The 6216-nt window shown below is 34.0% G+C and overlaps 1 long non-coding RNA gene and 2 pseudogenes across 1 annotated transcript; 2 read left to right on the top strand and 1 right to left on the bottom strand.

Moving 5' to 3' along the window:
* Window positions 1–520: 520 nt before the first annotated feature.
* On the bottom strand, window positions 521–1786 carry LOC117241286 (annotated as a pseudogene).
* A 1319-nt stretch (window positions 1787–3105) lies between these two features.
* On the top strand, window positions 3106–4371 carry LOC117241284 (annotated as a pseudogene).
* Window positions 4372–4391: 20 nt separating this feature from the next.
* LOC117241285 lies at window positions 4392–5074 on the top strand. The gene is made up of 3 exons (XR_004494937.1): window positions 4392–4583; window positions 4667–4769; window positions 4843–5074. It is a non-coding gene; the product is annotated as an uncharacterized LOC117241285 (long non-coding RNA).
* The last annotated feature ends 1142 nt before the right edge of the window (window positions 5075–6216 follow it).

Below are 6216 nucleotides of genomic sequence, written 5' to 3' on the forward strand. Positions count from 1 at the left end.
TTTCTTCGGAATTTATCGTTGCATTGCAAGTTCATTTTCGCGTATGTACGCTAAAATTGATAAAATTTCGAGTACTCCATGCATTATAATGTTTATTAACTCATTAAGTAAAACAACACTTACATTGCGCCTAATGTGGAATTGTACGCCTTGGTCTGGCTTCATCGTCCGATGTGTCGTCGTCAGGTTTACTGTGCAAAACAGAAGTGGACCTTACTGTTTGGAGCTATATTTTGGATAAAATATCGAATGAATAATAGCTTGTGTTTTTATAACAGAAGAATACTTTGATACTGTTTGTAATGTTACCTGCGATGTCATCATCTGAGTCTCCTTCTTTTGTTTCGCTAATAAGATTTTTTTTGCTTTTTCGACAGATCTTCGTGCCAGTTTTTGAACAATGGCTTTTTCTGAAATTTTTTCTTTTTCAAAGGCCTCGATTCTCCTTCTTACGGGCACATTTTTCTTCATTTCATTTTGAATGTCCTGTTTCGTCATGTTTCTATTAGACATTTCCCTTTCAACGGGATGGCTCATCTTCTGCGAATAATTCTTCGAACTCGGTGAGTCCAATCGCTTGATTCAGTTGCTGAACCTCCTCCTGCAGAGTTATTGGTGACCGTGATGTAAATTTTGGTTCATTATTTTTTCCTATACTACTAGCCAAGTTTTTATTAATTACTACCGTTTCGTTTGATTTTATTGGTGATAAAGGTTCTACAATTGCGGTAGCGTCCATCATCTTCTGCGTATAAGTAGAATTGATGTCCATCGTGGAATTCATAAGAGGAGTAAATTTCTCAAGTGCATCCTCGCACATTGAAGGATCTTCAATATCATTTCTTGCTGATGGAATTACTGTATCATCAATAATATTAGAATATTTACCCTTCGTGTTTTCACTCCGTGAAAAAGTTCTCTTTATATTGTTGTCTATCTATCTCTTGTTGTCATTGAAGACTTTAATGGTTCAATCCTTTCTGGCTGTATTGCATCTTCCTTTGAAATTGTTTCGCTTAAAACATTCTTTTTTGTTTTACTATGTTTTGTAGGACCTTTTGTGTTTTTTTCATCTGAACTACTTCTAGCACTTTCCTTTTTTTTTAGGTCGGCCTCCACGTTTCCTCTAAAAATTTAGAATATATTTAACAACGTTATAGTAGTATTTATATACACAATGTACATACAATTGTATAAGCAATTAGATTTTGACGCATTAATTAACCGATATCAAACATTATTGGGTACTACATATAAGGGTTGGTATTGATTAGTAACATAAGATATGGGGTAAGATTAAAAGTATTAAATTTCATCATAATATGACACAAACATTTACATTACTGTCATCATCAAGAGTTAGCCTTCGTAATTTTGTAACAAGTGACATTGACTGCTGCTTTTTAATATTAATTGCAGCTTTTATTGCAGCCTTTCTTTTTGTTCGGTCAATTGTTGTTTCCAGCACATCCCCAGCTTTTACATCTTTATTTTCTGTTTTATCATGTACTGCTGAATCTGTTACTGTATTATCAGTATTGATAATATCATTTTCTGGGATAGTCTCTTTACGGCGATAACCTTTTTTCTTCAAAACTTTCGGCCTCTTTGTAGTTGAAGGGCCAGGGACTGATTGTGGTATTTCAGCAATTAAACCATGTAAATAATCCAGAGTGTCTTCAAGCTGGTTGTTAATATATTTTTTAACATCCAAGGAATAATTATGTATATTCGATATATCTTTGGTAATCATTTCTTCAATCTCCTTCTTTGATCCAGTATCCATATTTAAAATCTACGAATAAATGATATATATTTAATATATACATTAAACTATACTTTTTAATAATATATACCATAATTTAATATTATGGTTGAAATTATGACGTATATAGCAATTAATACATACACATGTGTTTAGTTCTATTAACTTAGAAGCACATGTAAATTAAAAAAATATATATATATATATGAAACAATAATAAAATAATGAAGTAACATTGAGAATAGAGTCTAGTTTAATTACACATATATACGCTTTTAATAATTCCGTTCTTATAAATTTTATTAAATTTACAGTGAAGCTTACAATTACACTAATGCCAATGAATATTAACGTATGCGTTTATTATTACACTAAATGAAAATGAAAGTAATGCAATGAAAAATACAATACACTTTAATGGAAATAAAATAAGTAAATAGCGAAGTATTTATTAATATTATTATATAGCATTATATTATATTATTATAATATTTATTAATATTTACTTACCTTTTACGTTTGCACAAAAACTATAAAATTTTAAATATAAAGAGAGATTTATAACAGAGATAAAGCAAGTCACAGAAATTAGTGTCTTTCAATGGCAAAAATGCGTTAAAGGAAGTGAAACGATAATCTCCGTCTCGCGTCACAAGCGGAACTATGTCAGTTCTGCTCCTTGAAAGTACACGTAGCGGTACATTTCAAATCATGTTGTTGTTTTTTTGATTCGGAGTATCAAGATCGTGAGGACATACATAATATATTAATAAATAAACTCCGGGCAAAACAATGTCGCCGTTACGTTACCGTCGAACCGTCGAACAAAGACGAATTTGAATTCTCCGACTCTCCCCCGACCTGTTTATACTATACCAGTTTAAACAGACGCAATCGTAAAGAGTTTACGAGAGTTATGGATCAGCATCTACGAGTATCTACCGTCTTTGCGAACATTATCTATAATTATTTATTTAATCATTTGAAAATATACTTGAAGGTTTCAACAACAAGCAATCTTGTCTAATAAATCTCACGATCAACCATCCTCTACACACAAATCCTCTACAAACATAAGGTTTCATATATTGTATATATATATACATATTGTTTCATATATATATATATATATATATATATATATATATATATATATATATATATATATATATTTTTAATTTACATGTGCTTCTAAGTTAATAGAACTAAACACATGTGTATGTATTAATTGCTATATACGTCATAATTTCAACCATAATATTAAATTATGGTATATATTATTAAAAAGTATAGTTTAATGTATATATTAAATATATATCATTTATTCGTAGATTTTAAATATGGATACTGGATCAAAGAAGGAGATTGAAGAAATGATTACCAAAGATATATCGAATATACATAATTATTCCTTGGATGTTAAAAAATATATTAACAACCAGCTTGAAGACACTCTGGATTATTTACATGGTTTAATTGCTGAAATACCACAATCAGTCCCTGGCCCTTCAACTACAAAGAGGCCGAAAGTTTTGAAGAAAAAAGGTTATCGCCGTAAAGAGACTATCCCAGAAAATGATATTATCAATACTGATAATACAGTAACAGATTCAGCAGTACATGATAAAACAGAAAATAAAGATGTAAAAGCTGGGGATGTGCTGGAAACAACAATTGACCGAACAAAAAGAAAGGCTGCAATAAAAGCTGCAATTAATATTAAAAAGCAGCAGTCAATGTCACTTGTTACAAAATTACGAAGGCTAACTCTTGATGATGACAGTAATGTAAATGTTTGTGTCATATTATGATGAAATTTAATACTTTTAATCTTACCCCATATCTTATGTTACTAATCAATACCAACCCTTATATGTAGTACCCAATAATGTTTGATATCGGTTAATTAATGCGTCAAAATCTAATTGCTTATACAATTGTATGTACATTGTGTATATAAATACTACTATAACGTTGTTAAATATATTCTAAATTTTTAGAGGAAACGTGGAGGCCGACCTAAAAAAAAAGGAAAGTACTAGAAGTAGTTCAGATGAAAAAAACACAAAAGGTCCTACAAAACATAGTAAAACAAAAAAGAATGTTTTAAGCGAAACAATTTCAAAGGAAGATGCAATACAGCCAGAAAGGATTGAACCATTAAAGTCTTCAATGACAACAAGAGATAGATAGACAACAATATAAAGAGAACTTTTTCACGGAGTGAAAACACGAAGGGTAAATATTCTAATATTATTGATGATACAGTAATTCCATCAGGAAGAAATGATATTGAAGATCCTTCAATGTGCGAGGATGCACTTGAGAAATTTACTCCTCTTATAAATTCCACGATGGACATCAATTCTACTTATACGCAGAAGATGATGGACGCTACCGCAATTGTAGAACCTTTATCACCAATAAAATCAAACGAAACGGTAGTAATTAATAAAAACTTGGCTAGTAGTATAGGAAAAAATAATGAACCAAAATTTACATCACGGTCACCAATAACTCTGCAGGAGGAGGTTCAGCAGCTGAATCAAGCGATTGGACTCACCGAGTTCGAAGAATTATTCGCAGAAGATGAGCCATCCCGTTGAAAGGGAAATGTCTAATAGAAACATGACGAAACAGGACATTCAAAATGAAATGAAGAAAAATGTGCCCGTAAGAAGGAGAATCGAGGCCTTTGAAAAAGAAAAAATTTCAGAAAAAGCCATTGTTCAAAAACTGGCACGAAGATCTGTCGAAAAAGCAAAAAAAAATCTTATTAGCGAAACAAAAGAAGGAGACTCAGATGATGACATCGCAGGTAACATTACAAACAGTATCAAAGTATTCTTCTCTTATAAAAACACAAGCTATTATTCATTCGATATTTTATCCAAAATATAGCTCCAAACAGTAAGGTCCACTTCTGTTTTGCACAGTAAACCTGACGACGACACATCGGACGATGAAGCCAGACCAAGGCGTACAATTCCACATTAGGCGCAATGTAAGTGTTGTTTTACTTAATGAGTTAATAAACATTATAATGCATGGAGTACTCGAATTTTTATCAATTTTAGCGTACATACGCGAAAATGAACTTGCAATGCAACGATAAATTGCGAAGAAAGCAGTCTATAAATTCTTTGATAGAAGAATGTGCACACCAGATTTAACTGAAATGTTTGAAAATATAGATAGGAGTAGATTACAACGCACGTCCAGTGCAATATGGAAGACACCACCGCGTTATTCCATGATGGAAAACGAATAGAAGTTATAATTTGTTAAACTGAATGTTGTTGATTTCAAATTGTGCCTAACCCGTCTCCTCTGTGCTAAATATCGTTCACGTGTATAATCAAAGTTGCATAAAACCGCGTACAATTGCATCAGGGAATTTCTAATAATTTTCTCGTCTCGCAGGACGAAAACAGGCTCACGAATGATCCCTCTGTCCTGGCTATCGAATGTACCGCAAGCACGTAGTTTCAAGTGTCCGTTCTCTAGAAAATGCGAAGCAATTTATACCAGCAAGACACGCGTCACATATGCGCTAAACCATCTCGAGTTGCTACTTCACCCCACTGAAACAGTCCTCGAGCTCAAAGGACTAAGAGGATAAAGCTTCTACCTTTTAGAAGGAATGGAGTTAACTTGAGGATATTTATAATCGTAATTATATTTGTTATCCCACAATGCTGAACTTGTTCTGGATTGATGCTCTCTCGCACTACTACTCTCACACACACACACACACACACACACACACACACACACACACACACACACACACACACACACACACACACGCACGCACGCACGCACGCACGCACGCACGCACGCACGCACGCACGCACGCACGCACGCACGCACGCACGCACGCACGCACGCACGCACGCACGCACGCACGCACACACACACACACACACACTCTCTCTCTCTCTCTCTCATCCATTACCCATCGCACGTTTTTCTCATTCACCCAGCATTTGCGCCCATTTACGAAATCGCTATTGAGAGCTTTAGCGCTGCAAGAAATATGGATACACTGTACACAAAGACGCGGAAAGGCGGAAACCATAATCTGCACCGATTGACAACAATCGTAGCCATCCGAAAAAGGAAAGTCTGGTCCGGCAATAAACAGAGCAGAGAAGAATTTCACGATATTCTCTGGAAAGCTGGCTTGGCCATGCAACGCATCAATTGCATAATTATATTTTAAATTTTCTCACGGCATTCAGTATTCATTTCTCCCAAAAATCGTAATAATACATCTATTACCCGTGTCCATAACGTTTTTAATAATCGAGCGTTTCATTCTTGCCTTACGATTTAAGTTGTAATAGCGCGTGCCATAAGCAACAACATGGTCGGTCACACGTCGAGCCATTTCACGGTTTGGCTGAGCGCTCGAAGTTGTGCAATGTACATCTAATTTTATTTTGCAA

This window comes from Bombus vosnesenskii, unplaced genomic scaffold, assembly GCF_011952255.1.
Source record: "Bombus vosnesenskii isolate JDL3184/JDL3185 unplaced genomic scaffold, Bvos_JDL3184-5_v1.1 scf7180000015592, whole genome shotgun sequence".
In the NCBI taxonomy this organism is placed as follows: domain Eukaryota; kingdom Metazoa; phylum Arthropoda; class Insecta; order Hymenoptera; family Apidae; genus Bombus; species Bombus vosnesenskii.